At 38.4% G+C, this 16,329-nt stretch overlaps 1 pseudogene; it reads left to right on the forward strand.

The window, feature by feature from the left end:
* The window catches only part of LOC111890293 (bifunctional aspartokinase/homoserine dehydrogenase, chloroplastic-like), a 65,278-nt pseudogene that overhangs the window by 19,406 nt on the left and 29,543 nt on the right, over positions 1-16,329 (forward strand).

Genomic DNA, 16,329 nt, shown 5'->3' on the forward strand with positions numbered 1-16,329 from the left:
TATTTTTGTCCTATAAATAAACCACCACCGCATATGTAAAAAAATTACACACTATTTAGTTACATGAATTATATTGATTTGTATAGAAAACTAAATTGACCGGACTCATAAACAATCTTACTAAAAAAGGGTTACTATAGTAGAAATATGCTGAGTGGGTGCTGATGTGACACATTTATAACTTACATCTTTTCAGGCAGCAGTGCTAAAAGAAAAATCCAACACAAATTTACGTTTGATGGGTATCCTTGGACCATCTCCTTCAATTTTCTAACTCGATGTTCGAATCCTATCACAAAACCCTTCAGCGATAGAATCCTACCAGATGAACGACTTGAATCCTCTTTCATTATACTCATTATCACTTTCTGATCTCGTACCATCACTAACTGAACATCAAACCAAAAGAATTCCAACATCTATTTATTTAAAGCATCAAATTCAAACATGTAAGTGTATCTCTTGTCTAAATTCCATTTGACACGCTTGCATTTCATAATTAGGGTTTTTGCGCCTATTGATACAGATTTAAGTTATCTTTTCACCTTCAAGCTTCTGATTGAGGCTACGCTTTATCTTTTCTTTGTATCGTAATTTTGTAATCAACAAGAACAAATGTTTCTTTTTATGTCGGCTTCAAGATTGCATTTGGGAAAAAAAAATTAAGGCTTGGTGATGTAAACAAGGTGTTTCTTTTTCTGCCCGCCTAGTGTTTGATAAAATGCCTAAATGAGTTTTTCAAGAGTTGTTGCCAATTTTCGACTCCAACTGATGTAGAGATTCTATCCGGTGTGGGTTCCATTGTGCACACTCCAGCCTTTTGTTGAAGCGTCACTTTTCTTTTGGGTCAGTGCTTCTAATTTCGGGACTCACCTAGAGGCTTAAATAAACTTTTTTTTGTTGGTTTATGGTGTCCTCTCATTCCTTTGAGAGCAGGGCTTGGTCGTGTCCTTTTCGGGGGTTTCACTGTTGCCCAAATGGCATTGTTGGAAGTAAAGGGATTTCTCGTATGATATCTCATCTTAAGAGCTTACACCTCCATACAGATGAACGCAGAGCTGTGTTATGGGAGGCTATTACTTCTGACGTTGAATTGTTTATTTCTGTGGCAGCAACTTTGAAGGAGTTTGGTCAATGGATATGTAGGGATTGCATGAAGCTTCATGCCCTGAGTCGTTCATGTCACCACCCGGGTGGCTTGATTAAGTTTATGGACGGGACTGATGACATGAGCATGCATATTGTTGGCATTCCAAAGCGGGTACCCAACAAACCGGAAACCAACCTCAATGATGGGTTGGTGATGGATGCTCAACTACTTGATTATGTTTTTAAGCTGCCTATCACCACTGTCAAAAGCATCCCTCATAAATCTTGTATGACTTTCTCTCAGGCTTTGAAAGTAGACCTTTCCAAGGTGGTTGCTCATCCCGGATCCGTTGAAGCGTGGGTTGGTTTGTGAATTCTTCCTAGATATACTCTTCACGTGTTCAGGCCCAAGAACAGGCAAGAAAGTAGGTCTGGCAATAGGAAGTCTTTACAACATCGTAATATCTTGAGTGCTTTAACTACTTGGGGGACCGAAGACGGTATCACCAAGCTAGTTAAAAACTTAGTTGACAATGCAATTCTGGAGCAACAAGATAAAAAAGAAGAGTACATTCAGGAGAAAAGAACACTTGGCAGCACCAATGTCAGACAATGTCTTTGTAAGGTTGCCGATGGACAATTTACAGTAGCAATGAAAGTTTTATGTTCTTCGGGGGTTGCTCCATTTGGGGCTGATACCACGAAGGCATTGGAGGATAAGTATCCATACAAGACACCGCCTTCCATGCCCAACACCATATTTTCAGAACCTCCTCTGGTAGTGGATGTTGACAATGTCCTTGGGGGAATTAAATCCTTCCCTAAAGGCACCTCGTGTGGGAGGGGCGAGTTAAGAGCTCAACACATTTTAGATGCCCTTTGTGGAGAAGGTTCAGCTATAGCCAAAGACTTCCTACGTGCTATTACTTCTGTGGTTAATCTATGGCTAGGGGGAAGATGCCCTTCGAGCATGGCCGAATTTGTTGCCTCTACTCCTCTCACGCCGCTCTTAAAACCTGACAAGGGAATACGGCCTACTGCAGTAGGTACTATATGGAGACATTTGGTTTCCAAATTAGCCATGAAAGGGGTCAGTAAAGAAATGGCCAAATATCTCAATGATTTTCAGTTCGGAGTAGGGGTGTCGGGTAGCGCTGAGGTCGTTTTACATAGCGCCAATAGGTTGTTTAGTAAATGCCACGATGAAAAATCTCTCTCCATGCTTACCGTGGACTTCTCTAATGCCTTTAACCTTGTTGATAGATCCGCATTACTTCATGAGGTCAGATTGAGGTGTCCCTCTATTTCCTTGTGGGTAGAATTCCTATATGGTCAAGCAGCAAGGTTACATCTAGGCAACACACATATTCGGTCTTCTACTAGGGTTCAGCAAGGAGACCCCTTGGGACCACTTCTCTTTGCCATTGTGTTGCACCCGCTCTTGCATAAGATTAGAAACAATTGGAAGTTTTTTCTCCATGCATGGTACTTGGATGATGGCACACTTATCGGAGATTCAGAGGAGGTGGCCAAAGCATTGGACATCATTACGATGATTGGCCCAAAATTGGGCCTTCAGGTGAATATCAAGAAAAGCGAGCTCTTTTGGCCCTCATGTGATGGTAAGAAGTTACGAGAGGGGCTATTTCCGTCGGACATCAGGAGGCCGCTTTTGGGGGTGAAACTTCTTAGGGGAGCTGTTAGTAGAGATGCTAGTTTCATTCGCAGCTTAGCCATAAAGAGAGCCAAAAACGATGTGAATTTGATGTGACTTCTTCCACAATTGTCTGACCCCTAGAGTGAGCTCCTTCTTCTTTGGTCTTGTATGGGTATTGCCAAGCTTTTCTTTGGGTTGAGGACATGCCAACCCGTTCACATGGAGGAGACAACAATATTCTTTGACAATGGATTGCGTGGGGCGATTGAGGACATTATGGTTTGTAGGGCCCTTTCTGTGCTGACATACAATGGCGAATTGCTTCCTTACCCATTAGGTTTGGGGGTTTGGGTTTATACTCGGCAGTAAAGGCTACCTCCTATGCTTTTGTTGCCTTAAGGGCCCAATCTTGGGTATTGCAAGACCACATCTTACGGGATAACAGTATACATTTTGTTGCCTTAAGGGCCCAATCTTGGGTATTGCAAGACCACATCTTACGGGATAACGGTATACATGGTATGGATTTAGATTATGATTGTGCCTTTGCATCCCTTCACAACATGTCACACCCCAAAACCATTGAACAACGGAAACGTTCTGGGGAGGAGGACGTCATGTACAGTATCACAACAATGAAAAGTAGTAAACAAGCAACAACATCATCCATTGCATTAATAATATAATTTTAATACAAGTGTGTTCTGTCAAATTATGATAAACACTAAAGTATAAATCAAAATGAAAGATGAGTCTTGAACGAGCTCCATCTTCTCTAAACCTTGCATCGGTACCTGTCTAATGTTGACCTGAAGATACAAGTTATTTTGAAAGAGAGTATCAGCTTTAAAGCAGGTGAGATCATAAGTATTTTAGTGTCTTAATTTGTATGTAAGTATTTGTATGTATTTAAAATGTAAGTATTTGTATATATATGAACTGTAAATATGAAAACGTTTTGAACATCCTAGAAAACCATATATTTCCTACTAAAAGTAACCTTCTACCAAGGCATCTAGTATCTGTGAGTGTGTGTGTGTCTCTTGTAAGAGTGTGTATTTTCCCAAAATTTGACTATCATTAACCAAAAATATAGTTTCTACGTTACCGTGCATCGTATGAATGTTCACGAAGTGAATGTAATGGGAAAATGAAATAGTACTATAGTGTAGTATCGAACTACAACCGTACTAATTACCTTAAGTCTATGGTAATTTTGTAAGAACTGTAGTATTTGTAAAAAGTGACTACTTCTGTACTAGTATTGCCTTATTTGAGGGATAAGGCATAATGTGATGGATAGATCCTAGGCTAGACGCTCCGCTGTCAAAGGGATTTTGGGACCTATACACGACCCCTGCATATCTGCAAGTCGTGAACATCCACATTACTATGATCACTTATACCCAATATAACTATCACAATGCGTTGTGATTCATTGGTATAGTTAGATCCTGAAATCGTTCCATGCTATAGCACCTTGTGATGTCTGTTCTATTATCGTATATGTAAACGCACTCATGTAAACGTATCTATGTAAACGTACTCATGTAAGCGTAATCATGTAATAGTATAGTAGTGTACTGTAATGTTCTGCGTGTGCTAGTTGTACCGTGTGTTCTCTCTCTATCTAGCATCTATGTTTGTTTCTCATCACTATGTATTATGTTTGTTTCTCTTCACTATGTATTATGTTTGTTTCTCATCACTATGTATTATGTTTGTTTCTCTTCACTATGTATTATGTTTGTTTCTCTTCACTATGTATTATGTTTGTTTCTCATCACTATGTATTATGTTTGTTTTCTTCACTATGTATTATGACTCATGTATGAACTGACTCTTTGTATGATTCATTGTTCTAGTATTAGTATTAGTATCTTCCTAAACTACCCATATGGTAGCTTACTAGTAATATAACTGGTACGTATGAACATGGAAGTATACCCTTGCTACCCAAGGGTATTGAACTGAATGGAAGAACCATTATGACTATATATGTATACATGATATATAACTAATAGTTAAACGACCATCGGACGGGTACCCGATACCCCACCAGACCACATCTCAAGCGCGAAAAGGAAATAGGGCGGATAGCCTTCCTAAGTCCTTTAAAGATTTCTTATATAACTATACATATATAGGCATGCAATTGAAAATATAAAAGCATAAAATAAGTTTTGTAAAACATTTTGAACATGATTACTATCTAAGAAAAGGTCGACATGATGTCAGCCTATAAAACGGGTTGAAAGCATGCGTTTGATAAAACAATTTAAGTATAAAGAAACATTTGTTTGAAGCACAATTGTAAATGAGTTTGATATGAAACATACAGTGTAAAATGAACAGTTTAATAAGGAGTTTTAAACATATAAAATGTTTATGAAAATCATTTGAAGGAAAGTGTTTGGTAAAACGGCTAATGAGTAGCAAATCATTTGACTGCTGCTTATTAATCACATGTGATTGATATAATAACTAGCATGATTATACTTGTATCCCCCCTATAAAGCATTTAAAAACATTTAAAACATTCATTAAGGGGTATGAACTCACCTGTAGTAAGTGGTTGGGATGAACGGACTGAAACAGGATGCTAGGTGTCAAGTGAAGTCTTGAACACACTCTATGATCCTAGTTAACATATAATATCACATATATGTAACCAATTAGTCTTTAAAAAACTAATAAACAAAGTCAACACACCCTAGGACATGCTAAACACTTTATACAAGTGTTATAAGTCTCAAGGATTGCATTTAAGTATGGATTGCATCTAAGTGTTGTAGGGTGTGACAACCCGAAATTTCTAACTTACATTCATCATTGTAATTAAAGTTAGCCTTGTTTTGCTATTTTATATTGAAGTTTTGGGTCTAAAAGAGTGCTTAAAGAGTGCTTAAAGCTTGGTATATTTGAGTTACGTGTCGGAGGATGGATTGGTTTGGGAGTAGCATTAGAAAAACGGGCCAAACACACCAAACCTGGTGTGTGTGGCCAGCCAACCGCACACAAGCCAACCACACACACCTTCAACCGCACACACCCCCTATAAGTACTATCCTTGGTCATTTTGATCATTTCTTACACTCTTGCAAAGCTAGGACTCGAAAATCCTCTCAAGTATCATCCGGAAAGGTAACATCTTTCACCAAGAACACCAAGAACACGAAGAACACCAAGAACACCATGTTTTCTGGCAGCACACGCTTCTGGCAGCACACCTGGCCGCACACCTAGCTGCACACACACATATAGTGTGTATTTTGGCCATACACTCCCTTGTATAGCCTTTTAACCCTTCGTACAAGCATTTATTGTTGTAACACTTCAATATAAGTGTTCACTAGTCCCTAAGGTGGTCCCAATTCATTAATTAGTTGTTCATAACACTAATTATATTCATATATGCGCCGATATATGCTAAATAGGATTCGCGGGTGTACTCAAGTCACCACTTGATACTTAGCAACCGATCCATCATTTTCATCAGAACCACTCACTACAGGTGAGTTCATACCCCTTAATCAAGGTTTTAACTATTTTCAAATGTTATATGGGGGGAGATACAAGTAGAATAATGCTAGTTATTATATTAATCACATGTGATTAATAAGCAGCATTCAAATGGTTGGCTACTCATTAGCCGTTTTATCACACAGTTTACTTCAAATGTTTTTCATAAACACTTTATGTGTTTAAAACTCCTTATTACACTGTACATTTTACTCCATATGTTTTATTTCAAACTTACTTACAATTGTGATTCAAACAAATGTTTCCTTATACTAAATTTGTTTTATCAAACCCATGCCTTCAAAACGTTTTATAAATTGACATCAAGTCGATCTTTTCTTAGATAATAATTATGTTCAAAGGTTTTACAAAACTTATTTTATGCTTTTATATTATAAATTGCATGCCTCTATATGTATAGTTATATAAGTAATGTTTAAAAAGCTTAGGAAGGCTATCCACCTTGTTTCCTTTTCCTCGATTTGGATGTGGTCTGATAGGATATCGGGTACTCGTCCGAAGGTCGTTTAAATATTAGTTATATATCATGTGTACATATATAGTTATAAAAGGTCCGTCCAGTTCATCCAATGCCCTTGGGTAGCAAGGTTATACATCCATGTTCATACGTCCCAGTTAGATTACTAGTAAACTACCATATGGGTAGTTTAGAAAGATACTAGAACTATTACTAGAACGCGATACTATACAATGAGTCAGTTCATTCATGAGTCGATACTTGCTAGAACATTACAGTACCTTACTATACTTGCTAGATAGAGAGTACGTACACTACAGCTAGAACATTACAGTACATTACTATACTTGCTAGATAGAGAGCACGTACACTACAACTAGAACATTACAGTACATTACTATACTATTAGAATAGATATGGTCACATGATCACATTTACATGAGTACACTTACAAGGATTACTAGTACATTTTATATGTATAGATTCGGTTATATAATCCTCATTCTTATCTTTATCTTGTGATTCAATCACATAATCGACGAGATAGATTGGATTTAATATCCTAGTACCAAAGGATACGTTGCGGGATTGACCATTCCTAGAATCTCTGTTAGCTACAGAGGTAAAAGCACATCCACGGATGTCAACGGTTGATACCATTACAGGTATACTTTTGGGGACTGACTATTCCTATACCTAGCTGTTAGCAACAGAGGTAAATGTACATCTACGGATGTCTTCAGTTAACATTGTTAGTTGCCCTTGTTCCAAAGGGTAATACTAATACAGCTTGGTCTTAGTAGAAGACTACATTCAGAACAGTTAGGTCTTCGTAGAAGACTACATTCAAAACAGTCAGGTCTTGGTAGAAGACTACATTCAGAACAGTTAGGTCTTGGTAGAAGACTACATTCATATTAGTTAAATCTTGGTAGAAGACTACATTGAGAACAACTAAAGTCTTGGTAGAAGACTCCTTTTGTTACTAATAGGAATCATAGGGATTTCTAGGACTTTTCAAACATTTACAGTTGTTTTACAAACATTTTCATACATACAGTTCATTTACATTTTCAATACTTACAATTCGTATACATACAAATACTTACATTTCAAATACATACAAGTATTTACATACAAATTAAGACACTAAAATACTTATGATCTCACCAGCTTCAAAGCTGATACTCTCTTTCAAAATTACTTGTGTCCTCAGGTCATCATAGACAGGTACCGATGCAAGGATTAAGGAAGATGGAGCTCGTTCAAGACTCATCTTTCATTTTGATTTATACATTAGTGTCTATTAGACATATCAGAACACACTTATATTAAAATTATATTATTAATGCAATGGATGATGTCGTTGCTTGTTTACTACTTTTCATTGTTGTGATACTGTACATGACGTCCTCCGCCCCAGAACGTTTCCGCCGTTCTTGGTTTTGGGGTGTGACAGATTAGTATCAGAGCATTGTTTATAGTGAATTAAGTATATCAACCCAATAAAGATATACTAACTATAAATACATAAGGGATTAAAAATACTCTGGCCAAGAGTTTATACTTTAAATAATAAAATATTTAAGTAAGTATACGTGCCTGCATTCATGCTAAAATCAGTGTCACTAGGACAGTACAAAAGAATTACGGTTGTTGGGCAACACAGATGGACTTAGAGACATATAGTCAAAACAGGGAAGATATAGCCTGATCACCTATATTATCCGAGGGTTGACTAGCATGTGCCTAAGTGTAGTTGTGTGGTTGCAACAAGTCTAAAATCTTACCAACCCTACCACAATGAGAACAGTAGAACATAACATTAAACTTAAAATACTATAGGAGTATTTGGTGTTATTATAAGTACTTTATACTTGAGAACTAAAACGGGATCTTCATTACTAAGTTGATAGTTGCTAAGTGGATACACTAAGGCTATATGTAATTAGGATGTTATAGACTTCGAATCTATGAAAATTTTACTTCACCCCTATTCTGTGTGAATATGGAGTTAAGGTCACTTATTCGAAGGCCTATCCTGTTTCGATTACATATAACTGGTATGCACTTCACAGATAGCGATGTAACTGATGAAGATTTTCTAAATAATTATCTACATAGTTCGTCTAATAATTATTATTTTCTCACCCCAATTCTCGCATAGATAACATGGTTGGACTCCATCCCCACGACAACCAGTATCTTCCGAACGAAGTCATAGCTGGTTGGTTTAGAGAAGAACTAGAGAATGATCATCCTATCCCTTTGAATGATCACCATGATGAAGACCTTTCGGACGGTGCTAATTCCGAACCAGAGGTTGAGAACCTACCCCAAGCAGCACCCTTCCAATTCCTAACCCTAGTCTGGCTTTTCATGGCCCGACGCCTGTGTGGGTGGAATGCTTGGAAACATGGAGGCAAGGACAAGATCAGCTAATGCCATTTAATGGTGACCGGAACTTTTATGACCTAAGCAATGGGGAGGCTCAGCAGACAGAATCTTGCCAATCTTGGTCCGCAGAGTGGCCCGAAAAAAGATTCAAGGCAGGACAGCCCTACATCAGATCACGGAAGTTGTCGCCGATGCGGGAACGCATACCCTCCGCACCATTCGTCTAGAAGATGCTCGTGAGAGATCTGTGAGAAACCATGAAACCCTGCTCCGAGCACTGGCTGAATCACGAGCCGAAGTCTTAGAGCTCCGAGTACGCCAGAGGGTGTACGAAAGACACCTACTTGATGTGAAACGTCAACTGGCTGAACTGAGAGTTCACCAGAGGGATGACTGTCACCAGTAGCAGACGCTTTACTTTATTTTCCTTATTAAATGGAATCGTTATTCTGTCTATGCCCGATGTAGCATTTCCTATGAAATTAACTTGTACTGTATGTACTTTTGGTTAGGTCGTTAGGCTGTCAAGAACTATCTTCTCTGGATATGATGTAAGACCTTTACAAGGTCATTTTCCCAAACTTCTACGTCATGAATATCAAAGATTTTGATAGTCGGCTAGCTTCTGTGTCATTCTTTATTCAAGTACTCTTATCATACTTTCATTGGAGCCTATCTGAAACATGCTTTAGTCAGGTCATTGGACTATAGTAAATTAACTCCGGAGACATTTCCAAGTCTCTTTTAATGGTTGGATCATGTTATTCACCAACCAACGATACCTCGGCTTGAATGACAAAAGCCTTGAGACCATTTCACGAACTTACTTCCACTCATTACCAGGACTGCATCATAGGTATGTAGGTCAACCCTTCATAAACACACTTCCATTCCGTACTAGGACTGCATCATAGGGATGTGGGTCAATCTTTTGAGAACATACTCTTACTCTTTACTTGAACAATCGAGGTACATCTAGGGTCAACCAGAATCGCTCACAAAATTCTTATCTTTCGTGTTACAGAATCATGTCGTCATCCGGAAACAATTAGCTGAGCAATGAAACCCCTATCCTCCATATCGACGCCGCTACATTACAAGCTGCGGTAGCAGCTGATGTGACAACTTTCCTTACGCACATCAACTAAGGCAACACAAGCAAGACTGACAATGGGGCCGAGAGTTCCGATGGTAGTACCAAACCGGGAAACCAACAAGTGGCAACAGTCATGGACTTGCGAAGCCTAAAGACCGAAAGGAAGAGACGATATCGTAAAGCCCTAAAGGAGCGCAAGAGATCCCAAAGACTTGCCATGCCATAGCCACCAGTGGAAACTCCGGCATAACGCTTTAGGAAGCAATTTTCAAAGTGGAGTAATGAGGAAGGCACTCGTGTACACATAACACTGGCTAAACACCGCAATCCCGTCACCAATGCAAGTACTAGCCAGTCATGCTACCAATGCGGTGAGATAGGGCACTTCAAGAAGGATTGCCATATAGGAAAGAACTCTGGCACAGATGGGAGGATTCTCAGGATCACAGCTACAGGAGAGCCTACTCCGAAACCCTCGTTAATGTAATTTATGCGTGTTGTTGTAACAGACTTACAAACTATCCAGAACTAGTGCAACTAGAGTCTTACCTTTTTGCGAGATCCTGTCAGTAAAAGGATGCTCATGCTGTGTATACTTGTCTTTTGTAGTATACCTTATTCGCAGCAATGGTCTTGTAGTAAATCTAAAGTACTGTAACTCTGCTCATGGTTGCACGGTTGTGTTTTGTCTGTAAACGCCTTATGTTCAAATCTAATGTTTGTAAGTTTCTGTATGATTCCAACATTATTATACGACTCAATTCAATTTGATCCTCACAAAAATAGCTTCATACGCACATCTCTTTATCGGTAAATGTCTTTTTAGCGAAACCGTCATATCAGAACACCGAAGTACTCATGCCAGGAGTACCTCTTAGTTATTTTCATTTCCGAAGAAATCCCCGAAGTACCACTCGTGCAGTACGTCAAGTTTAATCTAATGATTCATACGGTCGATCTATCACTGAGGAATGTATACATAAGAGTGATATATAATCAAGATTCTACAGGTTTAGAATTGATGATTCCACTTTAACTTCTTTTTTTCCTCAGAAAGATGTGAGCTTAAAGAAGAATCAGTTATTCGACTACCTTTTCTATCTTAATTATATACGACTCGTATACACGAAAATTGTGATTGTGAAACCATGTATGAATTCTAATATGAACTTCAGGACGGAGAACTGCTCAAGACTACGAGTAATCACATCGTCATGTGAACAAACTTAGAACCCAGTACAACTTCTGTAAAGATTTCCCTACAGCCTAAACACCTACGGAGATACAAGAATAGCCTGGACAACTTAGCGAACTACACAGAAAGAGATTTAGAAGACTAGGTTTCTCACCCTGGAGAACCCCAGTCTTATTCTTCCAGAGATCGACGGATTGCATCGTATGTGCCTCGGATATGGAAGACTCCGTCAAGATTTTCCTTAGAAATCATTATCTCTACCTCGCATAGATGAAATGGGTCTGAGATCCGAATATCACCAGTTCGAGTGTTAGGGTAGGATGTACAGAAGACTATCTTCCGAACTAGATGCGGACACTTCGACTCCGTAGTGATACCCTTCGGATAGGACCAATACGCCCATAGTTTTCATGAACTAATGAGTAGGGTACGTCTGTCCTACTTGAATCAGTTCGTCATTTCTCCATGTAATGACTTACTTATCAATCCTCGTAGTGAGAAGAAAATTCATGGAAACATTACCTTCGGAAGAACTTTCGCGAAGTTCTCTAAGCACAAGTTTTGAAATTGTAGAGTCAGGTTCCTATGACACACTGTTAGTGAGAAGGGAAATTTTGAGTACTCATACAATTTGTCAAAACTGTTGAGAATTGGTCGACATCAGAGACGCCGACAGTCATTCGCCAAATTCTAGGTCTTGCAGACCTACTGTCATAGTTCATCCAGAACTCCTCGCAGACTAAACCTACTCCGCGAACTCGGTAACGTACATTTTTCCCTTCGCGTCTCGATCTTGAAACCGTACCTTTCCGTTAGGACTCTTGTAAGTCCACTCGTCGAGATCCATGCCTTCGTATTAGAACTGTAGTGACCCTCGACCGAGAGGTCAAGCGGACGAAGAAACGTCGCCGCCTGTTACTGAAGGTTCATTGGGATACCAATCGAGGACCCGATTTCACTTAGGAGTGCGAGAACAAATCGATTAGGAAGTTCCCCACCTCATGACTCGATCATTCGTACCTACTTTCTTACCTAAATTATAATTTCGGGACGAAATTCCCTCTAACCGGGGGAAGATGTGACAACCCGAAATTTCTAACTTACATTCATCATTGTAATTAAAGTTAGCCTCGTTTTGCTATTTTATAATGAAGTTTTGGGTCTAAAAGAGTGCTTAAAGCTTGGTATATTTGAGTTACATGTCGGAGGATGGATTGGTTTGGGAGTAGCATTAGAAAAATGGGCCAAACACACCAAACTTGGTGTGTGCGGCCGCACACTAGAGTGTGCAGCCAGCCAGCCGCACACAGGCCAACCACACATACCTTCAACCGCACACACCCCCTATAAGTACTATCCTTGGTCATTTTGATCATTTCTTACACTCTTGCAAAGCTAGGACTCGAAAATCCTCTCAAGTATCATCCGGAAAGGTAACATCTTTCACCAAGAACACCAAGAACACGAAGAACACCAAGAACACCATGTTTTCTGGCAGCACACGCTTCTGGCAGCACACCTGGCCGCACACATGTGCTAGCCGCACACCTAGCTGCACACACACATATAATGTGTATTTTGGCCATACACTCCCTTGTATAGCCTTTTAACCCTTCGTACAAGCATTTATGGTTGTAACACTTCAATATAAGTGTTCACTAGTCCCTAAGGTGGTCCCAATTCATTAATTAGTTGTTCATAACACTAATTACATTCATATATGTGCCAATATATGCTAAATAGGATTCGCGGGTGTACTCAAGTCACCACTTGATACTTAGCAACCGATCCATCATTTTCATCAGAACCACTCACTACAGGTGAGTTCATACCCCTTAATCAAGGTTTTAACTATTTTCAAATGTTATATGGGGGGAGATACAAGTAGAATAATGCTAGTTATTATATTAATCACATGTGATTAATAAGCAGCATTCAAATGGTTGGCTATTGTGACATCCCCAAAATCACGGCCATAAAAGACCGATTTTGTTTATGCTTTATAAAAATCAGAGTACTTCATTTTATAAAAAGGTTGCGGAATTTGTTCCCAGAAAAACATGGTAAATACGTTATTAAAACATTTTCAAAGAAACGTATTTATTTCATTTTAAAATGTTTGGGATGTCATCGTTAATACCGAAACATAAGCATAAACAGAACTTACAATGATTTACACTAGTGATCTACATCTCTTTTAGATCTCTCAGTGTAATGTCACTTCACTTCGTCACCTGTGATATACATAAACTGAGTGGGTCAGGTTGGGAAACCTGGTGAGTACATAGGGTTTTCAACCCACAATAATATAATTATTATGTTCAATCAAACAATCAACCCAATTACCCATCCCCATTATCTTCTTTACTCTTTAAGGATTTAACCTAAGAGTCATCTATCCTGCATTCGTTTATTCCGAAGTCCCTTACTTCCAGGGTTATGGGACTGGCACTAAATCCATAGCTGCCAATGTTCGTTCATAAAGCACTAATTCCATAGCTGCTATAGTCTATTCATCGGGTACTAAATCCATAGCTACCAGTCTTTATCTAATAGGTACTAAGTCCATAGCTACCAATGTTCAACAGGTACTAAGTCCATAGCTACCAATTCCTACAGGTACTAAATCCATAGCTACCAACGTCTAAAAGGTACTAAGTCCATAGCTACCGGTGTTTGTCCCATAGGCACTAAGTCTGTAGATGCCAATGTATACTCACGTCATCTTCTATCTCTCATCATTCATCTACCCATCTCATACCCAACATTTTCGTATATATAAAATACGTATACAGTTTAAGTCCTTTAAAACATATATAAAACGATCAACCAGCATAGACAGCAAGTATTCAGATAATGTGCACACATAGCACGTAGTTTATATAAAATACTTCATATCTATGTGTAAGATGAAAGTAACTATGCACTCACTTGAGAAGGTGGTGACTCGGTACTCGGACAGCGCTTCGTTTACTTTAAAATAATTTCCTTCGACGAAACCTAGTATTATTACCACTAGATTTTAGTCTAATATTTATCGTGACTAATTATTAGTCTTATTATTATTATATAAGCGTTTAAACAATACTTTCCAACCACTATGTACAGACAGGGGCCAGACATAAAACACTGGAGGGCAGGACCATTTTGGCATATAGCACTTCTGAAATCCAACAACCCTATGCGGCCCTTTAAACCAGATTCCCCATACCGCGAGTAGTTAAAAAGATATTATAACGACACTTATATAAGTCATAATAATAGCTCAAATATTTATTATAAATTTATAATAACAATACTAATTTTAAATATAAACTATATTTAAAATAGGGTAAGCATAACTTACTTACAAGGGGATTTTAGCTAGGAGTCGGGCTCTACAGGGGCAGAACTTCGTCACTGAATCTTTCTAAGAAAGATTCGTGCAGCGCTTCAGCGCTCACCTTACTATACTAAAACTACAGAAAGAGAAGTCGAATCACGAGGGACCGAAATGCTCGGGGAATAAGGAGAGAAAGACTCTTGAATCAAGAGAATGGTGCAAGAAATATGAGAGCCCAAGCCTCTTATTTATAGTAATTGAATTTACAAAAACTACCCCCCATAATTACTTAATGACCTTATAGTTATATAAACAACTAAACACCCCTTTATAATACTATTTTAAATAGATTTAAAGATATTTGTACTAAACTAATGTCGAAAGAACTCAACATTAGTCTTATAATGACCGCATCGTCGATACCTTTCTAATGATATATACATATGTATATATATGTGTATGTATATATGATTTATACTTTATTTTAATACGTAAATATGCTATTATAATTTGTAACTCGTTCATACGAACTCCGTTATTGACGTTCTTTATATCCATGCGTAGGTGGAGACGCACTCTACAACTTTCGTTTAGACTCCTTCGGCTAATTTTGAATTTATTTTTAAAGTTATATTTTTAACAGGCCGGGACAGGATTTGTCCGTTATAATCTCATAACTTCTTCATCCGATGTCCATTTTCGTCTGTCTTTTTATTGTTACGCTACTAATAATGAGATCTTCAATTCTCGTTTAGGTTGTGTCGGCTAAAAATCGCTCGATCTAATATTCGAATTTCGGACTGTACACTACTAATCCGAAACTTCGAAAAATCGTAACTTCTTCATACGAAGTCAGATTTGGGCGTTCTTTTTATCGAAGTTCTTAGTTTAACATATTCTACGACTTTCGTTTAGAGCGCTAAATATAAATCTCGCTCTATCATAAATTTACTATTTACACTTCCCGACGCCGTGCCGGTTCCGACGCGAAACTTCGACGGGTCATAACTTTTTCGTTATAACTCGGATTTCGGCGTTCTTTATATGTACGGAAACCCTGTGACATCTTCTACAACTTGGTTAAGATTATTTATTCTAAATAATCTTTTTGTCAAAAAGTCGTTTTCGACCCCTATTGCCTCTAAATTGAGTAGCCCGGATCTGCGGGCGTTACAATTATCTCCCCCTTTGGATGATTACGTCTCGGAATCATCAACGAAACAGGGTCATATAATGACTCCATACGTCATCTCTTCCTCCTAGGTAATAATTATAACTTGTACATTCCTTCAATTCTATCTCTTAAACTCATTGACTGTAAGAGTACTCGATCGTGCACCTGCTCTCTACCTCAGGTTAGACTCCAAATTATGACCTTCAAGTCACAATCTCGATCCTTGCTAGATACGGACTTGAGATAAGTTCTTTTATTACTACTATAGATCGATGTGTCATATTCTAATGACCTATCATCGTATGTTGCAACACTTATACTTAGGTCTCTTAGAGTTAAATTCTAAAACAGACTATGCCTTCCTTCATGTTCTAATGTGATATAATCACACTTTAACAT

The sequence above is a fragment of the Lactuca sativa genome, chromosome 4, assembly GCF_002870075.4.
Source record: "Lactuca sativa cultivar Salinas chromosome 4, Lsat_Salinas_v11, whole genome shotgun sequence".
Classification (NCBI taxonomy): domain Eukaryota; kingdom Viridiplantae; phylum Streptophyta; class Magnoliopsida; order Asterales; family Asteraceae; genus Lactuca; species Lactuca sativa.